The sequence below is a fragment of the Phoca vitulina genome, unplaced genomic scaffold (genome assembly GCF_004348235.1).
Source record: "Phoca vitulina isolate PV1807 unplaced genomic scaffold, GSC_HSeal_1.0 scaffold12, whole genome shotgun sequence".
Classification (NCBI taxonomy): Eukaryota; Metazoa; Chordata; class Mammalia; order Carnivora; family Phocidae; genus Phoca; species Phoca vitulina.
The window spans coordinates 30,132,549-30,153,865 of NW_022589715.1; the positions used below are offsets into that span (position 1 = coordinate 30,132,549).

At 45.7% G+C, this 21,317-nt stretch overlaps 1 protein-coding gene across 1 annotated transcript in view; it reads left to right on the forward strand.

Annotated features, from left to right (window-relative positions):
- Positions 1–21,317, forward strand: part of SPRED2 (sprouty related EVH1 domain containing 2) — a 115,006-nt gene that overhangs the window by 24,823 nt on the left and 68,866 nt on the right. The gene's annotated exons all lie outside the window — the stretch shown is intronic.

The following is a 21,317-nucleotide window of genomic DNA, read 5'->3' on the forward strand; positions in this document are numbered from 1 at the left end:
TATTCTTGACCACCATGAAGAGAGAATAATAAGAAGGGTGTTGGAGGATTAGAAAGTTTGTAGGTTTGGGTGGAGAGGACTAGGAAATCCTGTTTTCTCACATTTTCTCTGGGGGTGCAAGTTCGGGGTTTTCTGCCGCTGGGATGGTGTTTGTGGCTCTGGCATTTTGCCCAGGGCTGAGGTGCTTGCTCTCCTGACTTAAGGTCAGCGTTAGCAGCTCCAGGGAGTGTCCATCAGCAACATCTCGGCTGGAAGCACCATGTTACAGATGAAGATCCTGAGGCTCGGGAGCTAAACCCAGGTCACACAATTGCGTAGCAAGAGAGTGTGGTTGGCCTGGTTGTTTTCTCTTCCCTCAGGGATCATCCAGATGAGTGCCTGGGAGAAAGGGATGTGGGCTGCTGTCCATCGCAGGGGTCAGCGGGGGGGATTCGGTAGGAATTTGGAAGAGTTCCTGAAGGAAAGGGCAACAGTCACTCTGCAAAGAGGTCCTGGGTCTCCTCAAACAGGAGTGCCCTTGGGGGGTAGGGGGAGAGGAGGAGGAGGAGGGTGGATGAGCCTGAGGACTTGTGGAGGAGCTCAGATGTAGCTGCTTAAATTAGTTCAAAGTGAGAAATGTAATTACTATACTTGCTCCAACCAAATGTCTGAACATTGTTATAAAATGAGGTGTAATCACAGAAGAGAAGATTGCAGTGCGGCATTACTCCCACAAAATAGCCTTTTGTGTTCGCTGGAGCCCTGTGGTGCTGATTAATCTTTTGGGGGTGTGTTGAAGTCCCATTAAGTTCAGGTGTGTGTATTGGATGTAATTGGGGGAGGGGGGCAGTTTTGGTCCTGCTCATTTGGACAGTCATTTACAGTTTGCATTTGTGACAAGTTTGTGATGAAGGAAAAAAGAATCACCATTAAACATTTTAGTGCAGTATTTGAGGCCAGAATAAACTAAGATCTAAGCAAGAGGAAAAACCGAGGAAGATGTGTGGCACCTGGCCCTCTTTAACTGCTATTTGAGTGATGAAAGATGAAACAGGTACTTGGGTGACTCCCTGGACCAGTATCTTGTCCACCGAGCCGAAAGTGCTTTAAGGAGGCAAATGGAGCCCCGATTCTGCCGTTTGTTAGTCATGTGACCTGGAGAAGCTGATCAACTCCAAGCCGCCTTAGTTTTCTCTTCTGGAAGATGGGCCAATGTATGCACAGTGACGTGAGATAACTCCTGGCACAGAAGAAAGCACAAAGGCTAAATATTAGCAAGCTGCCATTATCGTCATTATTCTGATCATGTTTATTGTGTTTCTGCCACATGTGTAACCAAAGAAAGTGGAGAACGCAAGGTCTGTGAGGGAGCGTATGGCTGGAGCTAAGTGAGGTTGGTCCAACAGAGGTTCCTCCAGAGGTTTCCCGGGCCAGGTGTTGGGGAGGGAGGGATTTGTTTGGCAGAAGGAAAGGGTGATGATGTTCAAGCTGGGGAGGTGGTGCATGGGACAACTGAGCTGTGTGCATTTATAAGAAACGGACACACGGTTTTGTAGACCTAAAAACCTGTCCTCTTTGATCCAGGTGGCTTCTCTGTGATCTTGTGTTCCCAAACTTGGATCTGTTGACTCTCCAGCGCCCCAAAGCCTGAGGGTCCATTCTGTGCATAGTAGGGTTTATTTAGTTCTGAGAGGTCAGGGCATTGGCCTGGTTTGTTCGTCGTGTGCAGTGCCTGGCATGATAGGAGCCCGGCAGCATCTGCCAAATGAACGAATAGGGGAACAGTATGAATGACTATCTACATTAAATTATACATGCTCCTTGAGAAGCTCCCTGAGAAAATTGCCATTACTGAAACTGTTTAGCCATCCAGTAAAGAGAGGAGAAAGACTTTTAAAACATTTGGTTTGGTCATAGTTAAGTTGTAGAAACTTGCTTTTATACCTACTCACCATGCAGTTTATTGATACACTTACTATATGTGATTAATTTTGCGAGTATATTTGATTACAGATTTTAACTTCACTTGACAGGGTTGCCTGCCTCACACAATCCTTAAAACAATTAAGGGGAGCATGAACATCCCTTTTTCAGAAACTGATTGTGCTGCTGCTTCTGAAGTCGTGTTGATATTCACCTGATGATCACAGTGCGCAACCAGTGCTGGGAGGCGCCTGGGTGGCTCAGTCGTTAAGCGTCTGCCTTCGGCTCAGGTCATGATCCCAGGGTCCTGGGATCGAGCCCCGCATCGGGCTCCCTGCTCCGCGGGAAGCCTGCTTCTCCCTCTCCCACTCCCCCTGCTTGTGTTCCCTCTCTCGCTGTGTCTCTGTCAAATAAATAAAAATCTTTAAAAAAAAACAAAAAACCAGTTTCGGGACGTCCAGGCCTCCTAGACCCGGGGCTTTGCTGTGCATGTGCATCACCCGGGGGTTTGACTAAGCTTTGGGTTCCCAGTCAGCAGGTCTGGGGTGGAGGGGCTTAGGGTCTGCGTTGCTAGTAAGTTGTTAGATGCCATTCCTGTTGCTCTCTCGGGACCATACTTTGAGTAGCAAGACTTCAATTTGTAGTATTTTGAGGCTTTTCTTTGTGTTCTAAAGGTGTCTAGCATATCTTCTTCTAAATGTTGACTTTTATACTTAATTCCTTCTGGAAATAGCGGTTTCCTTAGAAGGGCTGTCGTTTGGTTCGCCCGCGGTTAGTACGGCACAGCCGAGTGTGGCTGCTCCGAGAAGCTTGGACATTGCAGGATTCCCTGTAAGCCTTTAGTGAAGGCTGATGTTTTATATTTGGCTTTGGGGAATTATTTGGGCATTTTGGATGTAAATCAAATGTTACTTGTTGCAGTGTTTGGCAACAGGTACGGATTGTGCCGATAAAATTCTTGGGCAGAAGTGTATAAAATCCCCCAAACATGGTAGATTCGTTTCTGTTTCTCGGTTTTTGACCAAATGTGCTCATCAGCGTCTAACCTTTTGTAGTTGATACTGAACCACACTTTCTGGAGTCTTGCGAAAGAAAAACTAGTTACAATTCTTTGCATGGCTGTACCATGCCTATTGATTTTAATAATTTCTGCATTTTTAGAGAATTTTTTCAGATGCAGCTACTTTGTGGGACTCCATTACTCTAATTCAGGCAGTAATATAGGTGTGAGTTTAACTTCCAGTTTGTGTTAAGATGCTGTGATTGCATAGTGAACTATGATAGGAATTGCTGTTCATTCACTAATGAGGCTTCACCCGCTTTGGTGCTGGGGGCTCAAACCTGCCCCCTTCTCCTTTTTTCTCTCTAAGAGAGAGAGGCTTGCCTGAGTGGTATCTAGTCCAGTGGCTTTGCATGCTGTCTGTGTGCAGATGACTCAGATTGATTTCTCCAGGCCGGCCATTCCCAGAACTCCAGATGTGTCCAAGTATCGCCACATGGAGGTCTAGCATGCATCTAAACTTAAATGTCCAAAACAACTTCTGATCCCTGAAAAATGGGCATCCCGCTCACCCAACCTTCCCTGTCTTGACAAATGACACCACCATTCCCTCAGTGGTCCAGGTCCCAAATCTCATGGTATCTTTGATCCCACTTTCCTGTATTGCCTGTTTGCATCTAATTCATCAACAGAGTGGTTGTTCCTTCGTGACAAAATAAAATTGTCCTTTTTTCCTCTTTGCAGTTACCTCCCTTGGTCAGGCTGCACGATCTCTCCCCTAAAGCACTGCTGGAGCCCTCTGGCACTCTACCTCACTCTTGCCCTCTGTATAATACGTTTTCTGCAGAGTAGTCAAATGATCTTTACAGAAACCACATTGTTTCATGTCTCTTGTTCCCTGGAAACTTCTGACCCACTTTACCAATCCCCAGATTCTTTTGTTGGCCTGGATCGATCATTCTCCTCATCTGGTACCATTCTCTTGGAAGCAGGCCAGCTCTTTTCTTGTCTCAGGGTCTTTGTATTGGCCATTCCCTCTGACTGAAATGCTGTTCCTCCTGCCTTTCCCATCATTGGCTCCTTCCTCATAATTGTATCTGAGTTTAAATGTCAGCTCCTCTGGGATGCCTTCCCTGACTCTGGTCACGCTGTTACCTCATCCAGTTTTAAATCGGTGCAGGATTTAATCACTGTCTGTTGAATTACACGTTCATGGTCTGTCTCCCTGTCCATGAGCAGGAACCTCCTTTGTCTTTTCTCTAGTGTGTAATAGTGCTTAGAAAGTGCCTGAATACAGTGGAATCTCAAGTATTTGTGACTTTATCTTGAATGCAGAGAACTTTAGAGTTCTACCAGCATTGGTGTTTATTTACTACTGTTGGGGCAAAAAGTAAAATAATAAACATAATCATTTCTAAAGATTTTTTGCTTTGTTTTGTTGTAGTATAAAGAAATTTCCAGAGTATATCCGAAGGTGAGGTCCTGTAGCTGCAGGTCTGCATAAAGCAACTGACCCTCCTAGTGATGTCTGAGCTCCTAGGAAACCAGTGTGCCTTTACAGTTACCTTGGGACAAAAAAAATTAGCAGATGTTTGTGTGTTTTAATCCTCTGAGTTGCAGTTAATAATCTGTGGGTGAGGGGCGCCTGGGTGGCTCAGTCGGTTAAGTGTCTGCCTTCAGCTCAGGTCATGATCCTGGGGTCCTGAGATCAAGCCCCGAGTCGGGCTCCCAATTCTGTGGGGAGCCTGCTTCTCCCTCTTCCTCTGCCTGCCGATCCCCCTACTTGTGCGCTCTCTGTCAAATAAATAAATAAAATCTTAAAAAAAAAAAAAAAAATCTGTGGGTGGTCTAAATGTTTGCATTTAGTTAATTAAAAATATTGACCCACTGTTTTTGGCAAATACTTCTTGAGCTCTTGCTACTTGTAAGTCTTTATATTTGATGCTAGAAGGGGAAAAAATGGTAGGAGACATGGTGACCGACCTTGTAATTCTGCTTGTAAACATTTAGTTGTTGACTTCTGGTTAAATGTAGTAAATTGAACAAGTGTATAGATCTCTGCTTCCTCCCAAAGCTCTAATAAAATGACATAAGGAATAAAAACAGTATAAACCCAGAAACCTCCCAGAGAGATATCAGCCAAATTTTGCAAGATGGAATGGCATGAATGCTGATTTAGCAGAGTGGAGAAAGCTGAAACCAAACTGCGTGCCTGGGTGGCTGGTGCAAAGTTGGGGGTGGGATAGATGGAAGTTTTTGCTACAGAGTCTGAAAGGCAGGGTTTCCAGATGCAGCCTGAACTAAAAAACAGGGGTAGAAGAACATTGCATCAGAGCAAGGGAGAAAGCAAGAGAACACCATGAAATTGAGGGAATAGGGTCTAACACAGAAACAAAGGGAAGAAGCCCCAGCAATGTAGCTACACATTTAGGTCCTAAGAGCAACCTTTCTGGATGGTGGGGATGCAGGACAGGTGGTCCCAGAAGGGATGGCACTAAGAGCAAAAATGCTTTTGATCCTATCAAGAGAATGTTCTACAGCTCTGGCCCAGTTTGCAGATGAAATAGTCCTTAATATATAGAAAACTAAGCACGAGGTGGCCATTTTTCATGTAGAAATAAAAAGTCAAGAAATATGACTACTGAATTTTACAAGGTCAGCTCTAAATAAATATACCAGTGTATCACCAAATCTTGATTTAATTAAAATGTCCTGTAACTATTCAAGAAGGCGTGAGGAGGAGAATTGTGGAGGAACCAGGGTGACGGAAGAGTGCTGAACCTGAGAAAGCCAGTAGATAGGTGCTAATGTTGATGTTACAAGGGTTGTGCATCGGTGGCTTTATTGGACAAGTATTCACACCTGTACCCTCTACCATGTGGGCATGGGCTTGTCAGGGGCTATTCCTTTGGAGGAAGAGACATGTCTAAAGAAATCTAGCTAAGACTCCTACCTTGAAGAAGTTGGCAATCTAGTTAGAAAGGCCAGAGTCGGGGCGTCTGGGTGGCGAAGTCGGTTGAGCGTCGGACTCTTGGTTTCTGCTCAGGTTGTGATTTCGGAGTTGTGAGGTCAGGCTCTGTGCCCAGTGCCGAGTCTGCTCGAGACTCTCTCAGCCCCTACCCTACTCCCTAACCTGACCCCCAACCCCCCCGCCCCCGCTCATGTGCTCTCTCTCAAATAATAAGTCTTAAAAAAAAAAAAAAAAAAAAAAAGCCAGAGTCTGTGAATTAAATATAATCATGTTACCTTATATTGGGAGCAAAGGGCCAAAAAAGGTGACAGAAACATTATAGGAATTTGATGGAGGGAGAGAGGAGATTATCTTGGTTTTGGCAGCTCAGAGAAGCTTCAAGAAGAGAAAGGAATTGAGCTTTGCCTTGATGGATTGGTAGGGTTTGGATAAAAAGGAGGTAGATCCAAGCCCATTCTGGTTGCCAGTGAGAATAGTTAACCTTGTCATTTATTCAGTATGATGGTCGTGAGGGCTGGGTTTATTCTTTGGCACTGTCATTGGCTGATTTCTGGCAGGACTGGATCATCTTCAGGATTCTCATCAGTGTTGGGCTTCTGGCCAGGTCACATAAGATCATATAAGCTGGTGAATGGGGTGCCAAGATGCAATGTGCATCTATTTCTCTATCAGAATTTTTCTACTAAGTGTTTCATTCAAAACAAAAAGTCAAGTTCTTTTCCTTTTTTCTTTTCTGATGGCCATGACTGAATTTTTCTTGCATGAACGGTTCTTGTGTTCTTATTTAAAAGAAGAATTTGGCATATGGCAGACCTCTTCAAGCTATCTTTAGTTGGTTGTGGGGTGTAAGTGATTAAGAATGCAGCTGTACTTGCTACCAACACATGCTTTTAAGGAGCGAACTGCTAAGCAGACAGGCCTGGTTAGAAGTTTAGAATAGCCTCTTGGGATCAAAGATCTAATTTTTCAAGTGCATGATATTCGAGAGTCCCTCCCCTCAGGACTGAAGCATTGAGGGCTGTTTGCGCCCAGAGGCAGCGTGACTTATTTGTTTAAAATGGCGGCCACTCTTGGCTCTGGTGAGGCAGCCATGCTTCACTTGGAGTAGACGGGAGGAGGCTGACTTCACTTTACTTTGTATAGTTTGGCTTCAGTGCTCCTTAGGAATAAAACATTCTTTACTTCTCTAGTGTGTCCCAGGACAAATCCATCTCTGTCCTGTTGCTCAGTCACACTGTGGTGCTGGGTCCTTAGTCTTCAAAGCTTGGAACTCCCTCTTGCCTTTCCTCCAAAAATTTGTTCTTTCACTCAGCAAATATTTACCAACTTTCTGCCATATGCAGGACTGTGTGGAGAGCACAAAGATGAATCAGACATGGGGCCTGTCCGTAAATGTTGTCAGTCAAATAGAGGACGTCTTGCAGTAGGGCGGCCACCGGGGAGCTTTTACCGTGAAATGCCCAAGAATAGCACCATGTGCTGTAGGTATTTGGAAGGGGAAGGAGAGTTAGATGGGTGGGTTTCAAGTAAACCCTCATAGAGAGGGTGACATTTGAGTTGAGCCTTGAAGGACAGGCTTAGCTCTTCAGAGTGGAGGTGTTTTAGGCAGAGGTATGTGACATGTGAGCTACAAAAGCAAGAGGATGATGGAGAATTAGAAGAAAGAGTAATCGGTGCTTTTTCAGCTCTCACTATACCCCAGGAGGCACTTGGCTGGGGTGTCACCCTGGTTATCCCATTTAGTCTTCATAGCAGCTTTTTTCCTGCTATGAAAACAAAGGCCTGGAGCATTTAAATAACTTGCCCAAGGAAACTCATAAAGTAGGAAATGAGTGGGGATTTGAACCCAAGACAGTCTGATTCCAAATCTCAAACTGTCGGCTTCTAGGGTGGAGCAGGCATCAGCTTAAGCAAAAGATCATTTGAGGGGAAAAGGAGTAGTTGGGAAGGTAAAGTTTAGAAAAAAGTGGCTTGGGGCAGATGGAAGAAAGAACCTTGGAAGAAAGAACCTTGAATGCTGAGCTAATTACTCTGTAGGCAGCCGGGAGCCATTGAAGGCATTTAATGGGGTGTGACGTGGCCACAGCAGGGCTTCCAACTCTAAGGCAAAAAGATCTGAGTTCCTCACTCCGTGCCAGAAACTATACCAGGTGCCTGATACCCCTAGTGCCATTGAATGGTCCTGGCAGCCCTGTGAGAGTTCTGTGGGCGCCCCCTCCTACCCAGGAGGAAACAGGGAAGTTGAGAGTGGTTACGTGACTTGCTAGAAGTGGAATAGAGTATGGTGTGCGAGGTAGACTTGAGGTCAGAGGCAGAGAGACTGGTAGGGCCACCAGAGGAGCCCAGGAGAGACAGAGGTGATGCAGGGGAGGGAGGGAGCTGTGGGGGTGACAGGATGGGGGTGCAGCTAAACGAGGTGAGAGAGTTGGTGTGGCAGGTTTCTAACTTCCATCTTGTGGGGCACAGGTGCCAGAGAGAGCCCTAGGGCAGTGCGAGCAAAAGAGGGAGCAAGCCGCCTTCCTTTCCAACCCCACAAATGACGTGAAGGGTCAGGTTGGGACGGTCTGCCCACAAGTGGGCAGAGGCCTCTGAGGCCTGACTTAGCGATGCTTGAGGTCCACAGGGATTAAAGGTGGGAAGAGAAGAGTATGGAGGATGGGGAGCTGGGGCTGTGGACTTGCAGTGCTGGACACTTGGATCTGAGGCTGGAGAAGAACCTGGGATGGGATGAGGGCAGTCAGGGCGGGGCACACGGATGGACAGCCAAGGGCGGTATCTCCAGAGGGGCCGGTAGTGGAGAGAAATTGCTGACGTGGCAAAGTCCTGGTCGTAGACATCGCTGTAGTTTACACTTGCTGCTAGAGTCAACCCCAACCCAAGGCAGTCTCTCATCTTCCTTGTTCAGAAAAGGAATAAAAATCCTATGATTGGTATAAACTTGCCTAAGAAAAAGACACAGAAGTAGTGTCTTTTTAATATGAAAATGTAGTGCTTCAGAAATTTTTTTTTTTCAGTTCCTATAAAGGGAAAAAACCCCGCTGGCTAGTACCTGAGTGTTGCGTCCTTTGGATTCCACCTTTCTCTGAGTCTCCCTGTTTTCAGATCGGGCTTGGTGTGCCGGAAACTTGAGATAATAAGCAAGATAGCTCACGGCTCCTAGCCATCCTAGTATCAGAAACAGACAAATGCACAGGGGTGTGGGACTGCGGTGCCCACATGTAGGAAGGCGTCCTGTCCCCTTGAGTGTTTAGTACATGCCGGGAGAGGGGCGGAAGAGTTGTGCTGCTCTCTTCCAGTGAGTCAGTTGAATGTTTGATTGCGTGTCTAGGAAACAGTGGTAAGAAATCAGTCTTCAGATAGCGTGTGTTCTCAGATTTGGCCCAGAGGCAGTTCTTGGTTTGGGGGCTTATTAAGCCTTCTTTGCAATAGGAGGTCTGATAAGCCCTTGTTCATGTCCATCCACGACGGCCTCCAGGTTTCCGTAGATGAGGGGCCTGTGCAGGGGCCCACAGCCACCCCCCACGTATGACCACCCTGTAAAAGTAGCACTCTGCCAGAAGCCTATGCATTTTAAAAGCAGGGATTTGTCTGTGGAGTCATCTGTCCAAATGTAATGATGTACAATCGCTTAGTTGTTGAACTGTGGTTGATCTCTTTCTAGGAGGAAATGAGAATTTAAATTGTTTGCTGGACTTAAAAATTTTTACATATGAGGAGACCCCTCCTCCACTGGTCCCTGTCGCATAGGGACAGCTTTGCTCCCAAGCAGCGGTCACTATTGATTGACATGCAACAACTTTTTTCCCTGGGTACTTTTCACACATAATAAGTCGTCCTCACAACAATTTTTTCCTTGTGTGGTTTTAAACCCATTGTAGAGATGAAGAGCCCAGATTCAGAAGGAAAGTAGCTTGCTCGGGATTCCCCAGCTGGTAAATGCCAGAGCTGGGATTGGAACCCGGATTTCTCTGACTGCACCCTGGTTTTCTGCTTTCATTATCAGGAGTAGTCTGACAATTGGCAGTGGTAATTATTGAATGATTAAATGAATGAATTTATTTTTATTTATTTTATATTTATTTTATTTGAATTTTTTTTTTTCTCCAAAAAAAAAAAAAAAATAGAAAAAATAGCCTAAATGCCCTGTAGTATGAGAGAATGAGTATTTGAGATAGTTGTTTGGAGAAGTGGGCCACAGACCAGGAGACACCAAAAAAAAAAAAATCACCTTTCTATCTGGTAAATCTCTTTATTATGTTTATGATTGCAAAGGGAAAGGAAAAAAAACTATGATTATTCACCCAACAGGGATGGGTAAAATAAAATTGTACTCTTTGGCTCTGGATTTGGGAAAGTAGGTAGGAGTTAGGGATGAAGCTGGAGGAGCAGGTTGGGGAGAGGTGCAACATTTCCTACATTTCCCACATATTCCCACGATAGTCCTGCATCTTTGTGCATTTGTCTGAAAGGTGGTGGAAGGCTTCGTTCAACATTATTTTGGATAACCCGCTGCTTTGTTTTTATCTCTGTAGCAATAACTTTGTGTAAGAAAAATAGCTAGTTCTGGGATCTTTTGCTTTTTGAAAAGGAGGCGGAGAGATCTGTTTTAAACTCTTGACAGGCCTCTCACTCTTCCTTATTTTCCGTTATTTAGTGGCAGAAGTAGAATCTCTTGGCCATTGAGGTCTGGGGCCAGAAGTGCCTGAAGGACCCCAGTCCCATTCTGACTCTGCTTCTATCCCCCTTCCTTTCTGCTCAGCTCCCAATAACCCACCAAAATAACACTTAGGAAGACAGAGGTAGGGTCTGGGGTAGGAAGAGGATTGAGTGTCCCTGGCATGTTCTGATTAATCCTATTCATTGTCAAGTACAGCTTTTTAATGAGCTGATTCATTACTGAGAGTGGGTCTCATGTAAATCCCCAGTTTGTATCCTGTGGATTTAATTTCTTAACAATTTCCTCATTTCAACACAAGGCTATTGTACCATGGGTTTTATGATTTCCTTCGAATGTAGAGCCTCACCTCACATTTTATTTCAAAACTATGAGGTAAATATAAAAGAAAAGAAAAAGCTTAAAAAAATAAACCAAACACATCGGTGGATATTTAACTTCGCTCTAAAAGAAGGATTGCCCACGCATAAAAGTATTGGAAGGAATTACAGAAGAATCACTGATAAGTTTCCAAGCTTTTGTTTGTGTGATACCATAGACAAATTTAACAGACAAATATGCACACACACACACACACAAGTTTGCCTTAATTGTGATTTATGGAGTTAATACAAAACTGTGAAAAATTTAGGAAATTACCAAAAAATACATAAGACAACCACTAGAAAAACAGACAAATTAATACTTTAAAAATGCCAAGCTAACTGGTAAAAGAAAAAGAGAGTTGGCTAAACATGAAATAAAAAGTTAACCCCACAAATTATTAAAGTAATGCAATGAAACAATAGCATTTTTCAATTCCTATTAATTATCAAATAGAAAAATTTTTAAATGCTGATATGGCTTTGGTGAGGGGACATTTTTCATATATTGCTGTTGAGAGTAGAATTTAGTGCACTTTTTCTTTAAAGCAATTTGGTAATATATATGTATTTTTTTAAGTTTATCATCTTTCTTCAAAATTTCTTCTAGAAACTTGAAGATCATAATCATATGAAAACCCATTTATGGGAAGTGGTGTTTAAAGTTACAGGAGTTGAAAATGTTGATAAGAGAGCATAGGGGAGTGGTTAAACCACATGGATCATCCACACGACCAGATAGTATGCAGCCTCAGTATGTTTAAGGAATTAATACTAGTAATACAACATTGCCTGAAAACAGGACACAGAACTCTATCTACAGATCACCATCCAAATTTTGCCTAAAACGTGTGTAACAAAAGGATCAGAAGGAACTCTATCACACTGTTAGCTCTGGTTATGGTCATTTTTGAGCTGTGGTGTTATAGGCATGTCTCTTGTGTTCTTCTTTATTCTTTTATGTATATATTAAGGTGACCAGCTGTTCCATTTTGCCCAGCACTGCCCTGATTTTAGCACCGAAAGTCCTACCCTGGACAGTTGGTCACTCTAGTGTACATGTATGCATATTGAGATGAATTTGTGCCATTTGGCAGGAAGGGCCAAAGATAAAGTGACAAGTGACAAGCTGATGGGGCCTGTGTAGGAGTCAAGCAATAGATTTTCTGGTGATAAATTCATATGTCTTATTTTAGAAAACCCAGGCAAAAGTAAATATGCAAAAACTTAAATGGTGCTTACATGTGGCCAGTATAGTTCTAAATGCTTTTGGTGGTTAACATTCTTTAATCATTCCAGCCTGTGAAGTAAGTACTGTTATCACATCCCCATTTACAGAGGCATAGAGAAATCAGGTAATTCACACAGGGTCCCACGGCTCTTAACAGAGTCGATCTGCACTCAGGCAGCCTGGGCTGTTACCCACCACCTGTGTGTCTGCAGACTACTCCCACCCCCTCCCCCTGCTCCAGCCACTTCCATTGCTGCCCCTCTTGATGTTCATGTCCTTCTCGCCCATACCAGGCCACTGAGTTGGCCGCCCTCGACTTACTGCTGCTCTCCATTCCAGCCCCCGCCATGCCAGGACTGCCACTGACCTCAAACAGAGGAAACACCTTCCCCGTCCAGAGCCTGGGGTGGGGATTTCCATAGCAGAGTCGCTGGCCTCTGGTGATAGAGTTCTTTCAGTTTTGCCACATGATCTTGTGGCATAGGGCTGGGTCCAGGTGCAGCTTTAGTTATTTCTGGAAACACTTCTCCTTTTCCTTGACTTCGCTGAGTCTGGCTCCTTGGCCGTTCTCATCTCTGAAGGTGATTTCGGCTCCTCTGCCCAGACCATCAGACATTTCTGTAGGTGCTGGAATCTTCCACGATGGTTCTGGACTCTGTGCACATTTCCAGATGAGTCTGAACATGGGGACAGAGTGAAGTATATTAGGATGTCCGTCCTCCCTTTTGCTCAACTAAGACCCCAGTGACTGCCTGTTGCTTTGTTAGCCATGGTGATCTCTGGGTGGTAGATCACAGGTTGTAGATTTTCTTTTTGCTGATCTGTTTTAAGCATTTCTTCGACAAATTTGCTTTACTGTCCAGGTTTTTAAACTGTATTTCAGTTTTCTCTTACAACGCAGTTTTACTCCTGCAGAATTCCCAGCTCCTTCAAAATCCGTGCATGGTAAAGAGCGTCCTAACCCTCATTCAAGTTAGAGCAACTCCGTTTCTTTACCAAAAAGAAATACCTTCAGCTCTTGTCTGAACTTGTACCTTGCTGAGAACTCCGCCAGAGTTTCTGCTTAATTGTTTGTTTTGTCACATTAATGGAACAATGAGAGGGTACTGGCATTCTTCACCCATGAGGTGGAAGCACAAAATCACATTTCTTCTTAGGTGGGGGGAGCGGAGGTGGGGGGGTGGTGGCAGGGCAGGGAATGTTTTTTGCCTTTACATCTTAGAAATGTTATTTGACAGATTATCAAGTTTTAGGTACTTCTTTATGAGGACTGTGGTGTTTAAGCTAAAACAAAGTTTATATTTGGACCTCATGTGTTGTATTTTCAAAGAACCTGTGAGTTTCTTTGTAGTCTTCCTTCCAAAAAGTTCAAAAGGATGAGTCACTGTCCCTCCCCTTAACACACTTTTTTGGGAGGGAAGAGGGAAGTAATGTAACAAAATTATTCTTTCTGAATTGTTAAAGTAGAGTATCTTCAGAATTTTTAGTGTTTAAAGGAAAGACCATGTTTCCTAAGGCAAGATACTCCTTAAAAAAAAAAAAAAAAAAAAAGACTCATATATCTTTGTATTGCTGTCTCTGAAAGGGTGATGAGGCATCTGCTGGGGTGAGAACAGGGGAGAATTGCCAGGGGGATTCCTGACACTGGGGTAGAGCCGTAAAGCAAAGGGCCTTTCATCCTCAAAGGGAAAAGGGATAGAGGCCTGAGAAGCTAGAGGGAAGGGGACAGGTGGGCCAGTCAAGCTTCCCGGAGCCCCTGTGCCCACAGCTCCCTCCCGCCAGCATCTCTGGGGAGCTGTTAGAAATGCAGAATCTCCCTCTCCCCCCCATGAATCAGAATCCCCTCCCCCAGATGACCCACCGGCACTGCCTGTGGGTGCTGGCTGAATTGGTGGCTTGTGTGGCTACCCAACAGAGCCGTTTACCTATCTAAACCAAGGGCAGTGGGGGAAGGTGGGCTAGGAGCTAGACTGAGAGGTTGTTTAATTTACAATATACTCTAAATATATAATATTATAATGTGATATATAAATTTATGGTACTGGACTATGTGCTCAGGGTTTGGGTTTTGTTTTGGGTACCAGGAGACGACCAAGAACACAATAGGAGTGTGTGTGTGTGGGGGGGGGGATGAAATGTCTCCCTTTCCCCTGCCCCCTTGTCTTCCTGGTAGTCTTTGGATGGGACCGAGGGACTAATTGTCCCATTGGTAACAGACCCTAAGCACATGGTAAGTGAGGAGACTAGTCACCCTCATCAAGGCAAACAGTAGTTTTTCATGAAGGTCCTCACTCTGTGGGCTCCAGAAATCACTGAAAAGGGTGTTGCAGGCCTATGGGCCTTGGCTAATTTGAGCATGGCCCAGGATAGAGTAGGAACAGAGACCTTAGCTGGGAGGCAGGCATGGGCTGGGCTGGGTTGGGCTGGGCAGCCTGCTCACACGGGGCCCTGGGTTGGCGTCACCTTACCCCATCTTCATTTGTCAGGTACTGATAAGTCTCTTGCCCTGCCCCTGATGGGGGACCTGTGATTCTTACTTTGAGGATTCAGATTCAGGGTTCCGTAAGCTCTGAATTCACTCAGGTTAAACTTCTCCCCCTAAGCAAGTATGAAAATAAGGGACTGAACACAGTTCACGGGTGAGTCTCTGGCCTGGTTCTTTTTGGCTTTGTCATGCACTAAACCTGGCATTGTCCTTAAAACCTCACTGCTAACTCATGGTGGCTTTTAGCTATTTGGTCTCCCTAGTTTTTCAGTGTTCGTAAGTTCCCTTTTTACGTAAATGTGTATGTTAAGGTTAAAGTTCGCATTTTTAGTTAACAGTCTAAACTGTTAGCTCTAAACTGGAAACAAATAGGCATTCTGTGTTGCATAGGGTTAATTATTTTAATATTTCTGCTTTTGTTTAACCAAATGCTATAGTATGTTCGCTCTGGAATTCACATATACACAATTACCTAATTTTGCAACATGGGTCCTGTTTACTTCAAAAATAATTTTGAAGCATTTAGCTGGCATGTTTTGAAATTTTTGTATTTTTCACTTATTGGTATCAGAATTGAATGTATTTAGCTGTTGTTCTCTGTTCAGTAAGCTGAGATTTGGGTGTGCTTACCATGATTTTGTGCAAAAACTGATGAGGGTTACAAATTATTAGATAGGAAAACTAGAAGCCTCTGGAGGGAGGGAGTTTATATTCCCTTTTCCGTGGTCCTAGCTGGAGAAGAGTGACTGTATTTCTGAAAGAGAAAGCACAACCAAGAGCTGTGAGTACAGCTGAGGAGGAGATTGTTCTGGTAGCCATTTGGAATTTCGGTCTGCAGTGTTCTGTGACAACAGGTGAGGGAAGCAGCATCAATTGAGTACCTACCACTTAACCCATTCTGCATGAGGTTTTTAGTATATTGGCCACAAAATCATACTGGAAGAGTCCCCACACACCCCCCCCCACCTTGGGGTTTTTAGATCTTCAGGGTATTTGCTGAGTACCTCACAATCCAAGTATTTTTCTGTAACGTTGAAACCAGCTTCAACTTAAAAAAAAAAAAAAAAAGTAGCTCTTGAAGCACTGTATGTGGGCAATGTTTGTTGAGTGAAGTGTGGCTGGGCAAACAGGACTGTACGGTGAAGGTTGTGAAGAATGCTCTCATGCCTGGGACTTCTGAAACAAAGTGTTCTCAACACACAGAATGACCGCAGAAGGTCCAAAACCTGAAATGTCCTCCCTTAGGCACCCTGAGCGTATTACTTGGTTTCTCTTCTTCTATTGACTGGGAACCATACCGGAAGGACGGAGATCATCTACTTCTGACAAATCTGTGATTACATTCAGACCTTACTAGATTGGCAGCACTGTTCTGGGTCTTGGGTAATCAGAGGTGACCTTACGTTTGTACGGGGGAGCTGCACCCTAAGTGGAGAATGCAGTAAACAAGAAAAGTGGACTGTCCGGACCCCTGCCAGCAGAGATGGGATGGAGACCAAATGATCCAGCCGACCCAGCTCAGTAAAGGGTGGCTCTTGCTATTGCTGTCACTGGTACTGGATGGCCTGTGGGGGGACGAACGTGCCTTGACTAAATTTGGGGGAGATCTTCTAATAGTAGAGGGCACACAGAGTTAATGCCTGTGCTTTTTCTGATACGGTATCATCCCCCACTTGGCCTCACTGTCTCCCATAAGCATGATCAGGTGCCAATTGCTGGAAAAATCAACTGTGCCTGAATGTGTAGGAAGTTATTTGGGATTTCCAATGTTTTTCTTCCTCTTAAAGAATAATAAAGCAGGCTCGCATTTCTGGGGTAGTGGTGGTCATGGTTCATCTCTTCTGCTCCCTACCTCATTCTGCTACTTTGCTCAAAAAGAACTTCTGGGCTCACAAGCCTTTTCCCTGAAGAGGTCATCATTTCAAGGGAAATGAGCTTGCGTTTAAAGGTTCTAGGTAAGAAAATCCAAGGTTCCTGCCTTTCTTCTATTTCCCAGTGGCAGTTGTCAGGGAATGAAACACTGATGACCCTCTTCCCCTCAGCTCTCCCCACCCCTATGTCAGATGGCATAAGATGAAAAGAAGGCAGTGCTGGCTCTCCTGTTTACCATCCTTCTTTCATGCCCCCCACGGTGCTGGCAGCGGCCAAGGAGGTGGTGAGATTTCTGCCACTGCACCAGCTGGGCCACCTGTGAAGCCACTGCGAAAGTCAACATGTGCAGCCTTTGTGTCTGGCCAGTAGGTTTCATAATGGTGCTTAATGGAAGTTCCTGTTCAGATGCCCTCAAGCTCGTTGTGTAATTCTGTCTCTGGAGCGCCTGGGTATCTTCTCTGAGCAAGATCTTCAGGGAGCTTTAAAAATTTTTCCTCTAACTGATCACTTGGCAAGGTCCTGAGGAGGCCCCATGAGTGGCCATTAGAAGGAGAGAGCGGTCGTCCTAGTGGCCGTTCAGTAGAAATCTGTAGTAGTCCTCGTGTTGTACCAACTTTTGTTCTGGAAAGGTGGGAATGGAGGGCACACACGTGACTGAGCCGTGAACTCGGAGCCCTGGGCCTGGTGGCGTAAGTCCCAGGTGGAGGAGGGCCAGGTAAGTAAATAACCATGCTATAAGTCAGGACCAGGGAGCTCAGTGGGAGGGGCGCATGAATGGGTCACTCGGGTGGAAGCCGGGGAGGGGATGGAGGAGGGCACTTGCTGTGATGAGTCACTACCTTGTATACCTGAACCGAGTATTACACTGTATGTTAACTGACTGGAATTTCAATAAAAACAAACAAAAAAAGAGGTTGGAAGCCAATTTCCTTGTTTTGAAGTCTTCTTTGAGGGGAGGGACGAATTCCAGTGAGGGTGAAGAGCGGTGAGAAGGGTTCTTTTCAGGAGTGGTAGTGTCCTCTGCCTTCTGGGCTGGTCTCAAGGAGACCGATAGGGGGGCCTGCCTGAGTTGTGCAGCCTGCGGGCCTCGCACTCCAGCCTTAAACCGAGGGCCCCACCTTGCTTGGTTTAACGCTTTGCCGTTGCTGTCCTGAAATTCTTAATGTTTCTATTTTTGCTTTGGCAGTGGGCCCTGTGAATCATGTAGTCAGTCCTGCCTGTGGAGGTGGGGCTGTCAAGGTGGGTTGAGTCCGACTCCCAGGAGCTCTGTCTAGGAGCAGTGGGAGCCATGCAAGGTGTGGCGACAGGGTTGTAGAGGAGAACCAGGGAGGCTGGCAGTCCACGGAGGGAGGCTGAGCACGTCGTGCTGGAACAAGAGACGTGGCAGACACCAACACAGCTCCGGTCCCCACAGCTGGTGGAGCTGGGCCGCCTTCAGGCACTGGGGCCAAAGGGGAGAGGGTTGTAGGAGATGGCTGAGGCTTCTAGCTGGGCTGGAGAGTCCGCTCGCCGGCAGGAATGCAGAGGAAGGGTTCCCTGAGCCAGTGGCAGTGAGGCAGATGTTTTGCAGGAGTGGGGTGAGGTCCTTTCCAAAAAGACCCGGAAATCTCTGGTGGGACAGCTTGTGGAAACATGCACCACAGCTGCTCAGCTGCAGCAGATGACCTGCAGATCAAGGTTTGTGTCAGTATCCAGAGCTTCACTAGAACAAATATTCATCCAAAAATAAACTTCCCGTTCTTCCTGTTTTTATAACTTGCCTATTTCCTCCGAGTTTGAGGCTGGTCTCCAGTTCCGTGGGTTATTAATCTTCAGAGGATCAAGACCTCTATAGAAGTATTTCCTGTACATGTTTATCTACCCAGCCCTAAATTATTTTCTCCAAATGATAAGAGAACTTTTCCATACTGGTGTGTCAGACTTTTCCTTTGAGAGATTTCAATGAGGCACCACAGCAAGAAGGCCAGACCAGAAGGGTCTATCCCAGCACATGGGAAACGCCGGCAGGGGTGAGCAGTGACCGGCGGTGGGTGTTCGTGGGCGCCCTCACTCAGCTCACCTCCTCCAGACTGCGGATGGCTCCTTTCTGGCCAGAGCCCTAGGAGATAAAGTGATTGCCGCAGAGGGCCCGATGAGAGGGAATTTTAAGCACCCTACTGAATATCCACAGGGGAATAATAGCTCCAGAAATACTTCTGCCCCTTTGAAGAATTTAAAATACCCCTCATTGGGCCATAATTTGTTCTTAAAACATCTTCCAGCCTTGCCCTTTGAAAGACAAGGGGATGAGAGTATATTTGGTGCTCATGACTGTGCACAAAGAAGAAGAGAAAAGCCATGTTGAAGCTTGGGCCAAGTTCAGACCCGGTAGACAGACAAGCTTGGGTACGTGGGCGTGGGCGTTACCACTCACTGGCTCAGGAAGTCCACCTGCCTCTGGGAGACGATCTTTGGTCTCCTACCTTTCTGTGCTTACAGATCCCAGGCCAGAACGCTGGTGAGTATTTTTTTTAAATGTAAGCCGTCTTGTGTGACTCTTGCAGAGAGGCCGTGGGGACCGGGCTGCGTGGGTGGCGGCTTGTGCCGCAGCGGAACTTGGAGGGAAGCCAGCTAGCTGCCTTTTCCTGAGGCCTTCGGAGGTGGGGCAGGGATGTCCTATTTTGCACAGGGCACCGCCCCTCCCCCTTGGCGATCCAGGTGACTGGATTGGGAATTTCTGTGCCAGACCACGGCCCACTGCTCTCAGCCCACACCGTCCAACATCGTAGCCCCAGGCCACCTGGGCTGTGGTGCACTCTGAACGAGGCTAGTGTGAACTGAGATGTGCCCTAAGTGTAAAATAACACACTGGATTTTGCAGACTTACTACAAAGAAGAAGAAGAATGTAAAATAATTTCTCATTAGTAAATCATTTTGATTACTTGTGGAAACGAAAATATTTCAGCTATATCGGATTATGTCAACTCTATTACTCTATTTAGTTTTGCCTGTTTATTTTTTAATGTGACTACTAGAAAAATGGTAATTGCACAGGGGGCTCACATTACATTTCCACAGGACCGTGCTGCTGCTAGTCTATGTGGTGAGATCAGCTGCTAGTTGTGGCTTTGAAGGCAGTGCATTCTCAGAGGCTGGAGGGGAGGGGAGGCCCCTCTCCCTGGTGGCCTGGCTGAGGGGAGACCCAGCCCTAACCGTAGACAGTCTGTGGCAGTGGGTGGGACAGCCTCCTTCTAAGCAAAGAGTTAATAACTTCACAAACAGCAGCAGGAATTTTAAAAAATCCTTTCCAAAGCACCCCTCATGGCTTCATTTTTTTTCTCTAAGCCTGCTTTGCAGACTAGCCTCCTTCCTGGAAGCTTCCTCTCCTCGCTGCCCCCCCAAATTCAGAACTCCTCCTGTCAGCATGGGACCTGCAGGGATGGTGTTGTCCATAGGATCTTACAGTTTTGTTTTGTGCTCTTGTTTAGATTCTTCTCTGTCCCCAGGTCAGGCTCCAGTAGCTGTCACCGCAGGAACGACCCAGTTAGGCTGGAGAAGCCGCTATTTCAGACTGGTCCACCTTTGGAGTGGTGGGCGTGAAGTTTAGGAAAGTCCTGCCCTACAAGGATCGCAGTACAGAACCACAGGCAACCTCCTAATGTCGGGGTGGCATTTCAGGAAGAGGGGAGTGGGGAATCCCACTGGTATTTGAAAGCCTGAAATAATTCCCTCTTGCAGGGAGGAGTTTCACATTGACTTCAGAAGGCCAGGAACCTGTTGGATTGGACAGTTATCATTTACCAAAGGCTCTTACATGGTGAAATTTCTCTGCTTGGGCACCTGTGCCCAGGGAGGGGGTTTCTGTCCTCAGCTGTCCCAGCAGCCCTGCACCAAGGGGCTCCATAGTGTTGACGAATTTTGTCCACACTTCTGTCCATCGAATACTGAACTTTTGCTGGAATAGTCAACACGAGAACCAGCATTTCTTAAGTGCCTGTTCTGTGCAATGTCTTTCTTACATGTACAGTTAATTGGCATCACAGACTCTAGTATACCCCAAAGTAGGAACCATTGTTTCCCCTTTTGCAGATGGAGAAACTGAGTTTAGAAAGATGAGATAAGTTCCCTGAGATCTCATGGCTAGAAATCAATGGGGCAGGGAGTACAACTTGGGTTATGGGACTCCAGAGCTGAGGGCATAACCATAGGGTGGCACTCTGCGGTGCCCAGATGAGCCCATGAATGCGTTGTTCCATTCTGTGCATGCATTTGTTTATCAACATGTCTGCTGGTGCAGGCTGGGACATGACACCAGGGAGGGTTTGATTCTGGGTTGTTGCGAAAGCGGGGCTCAAAGTTGAGGAGTACTGTGAGTGTCTCAGAGCTTTGCTAGGAGGACACCCTCTCACATGGCTTTTATTTTTTTATTTTTTTACTTTTTTAAATTTTATTTTATTATGTTAATCACCATACATTACATCAATAGTTTTTCATGTAGTGTTCCATGATTCATTGTTTGCATATCACACCTAGTGCTCCATTCAATACGTGCCCTCCTTAATACCCATCACCAGGCTAACCCATCCCCCCACCCCCCTCCCCTCTAGAACCCTCAGTTTGTTTCTCAGAGTCCATAGTCTCTCATGGTTCATCTCCCCCTCCGATTTCCCCCTTTCATTTTTCCCTTCCTGCTATCTTTTTTTTTTTTTTAACATATAATGTATTATTTGTTTCAGAGGTACAGGTCTGTGATTCATAAGTCTTACACGATTCACAGTGCTCACCATAGCACATACCCTCCCCAATGTCTATCCCCCAGCCACCCCATCCCTCCCACTC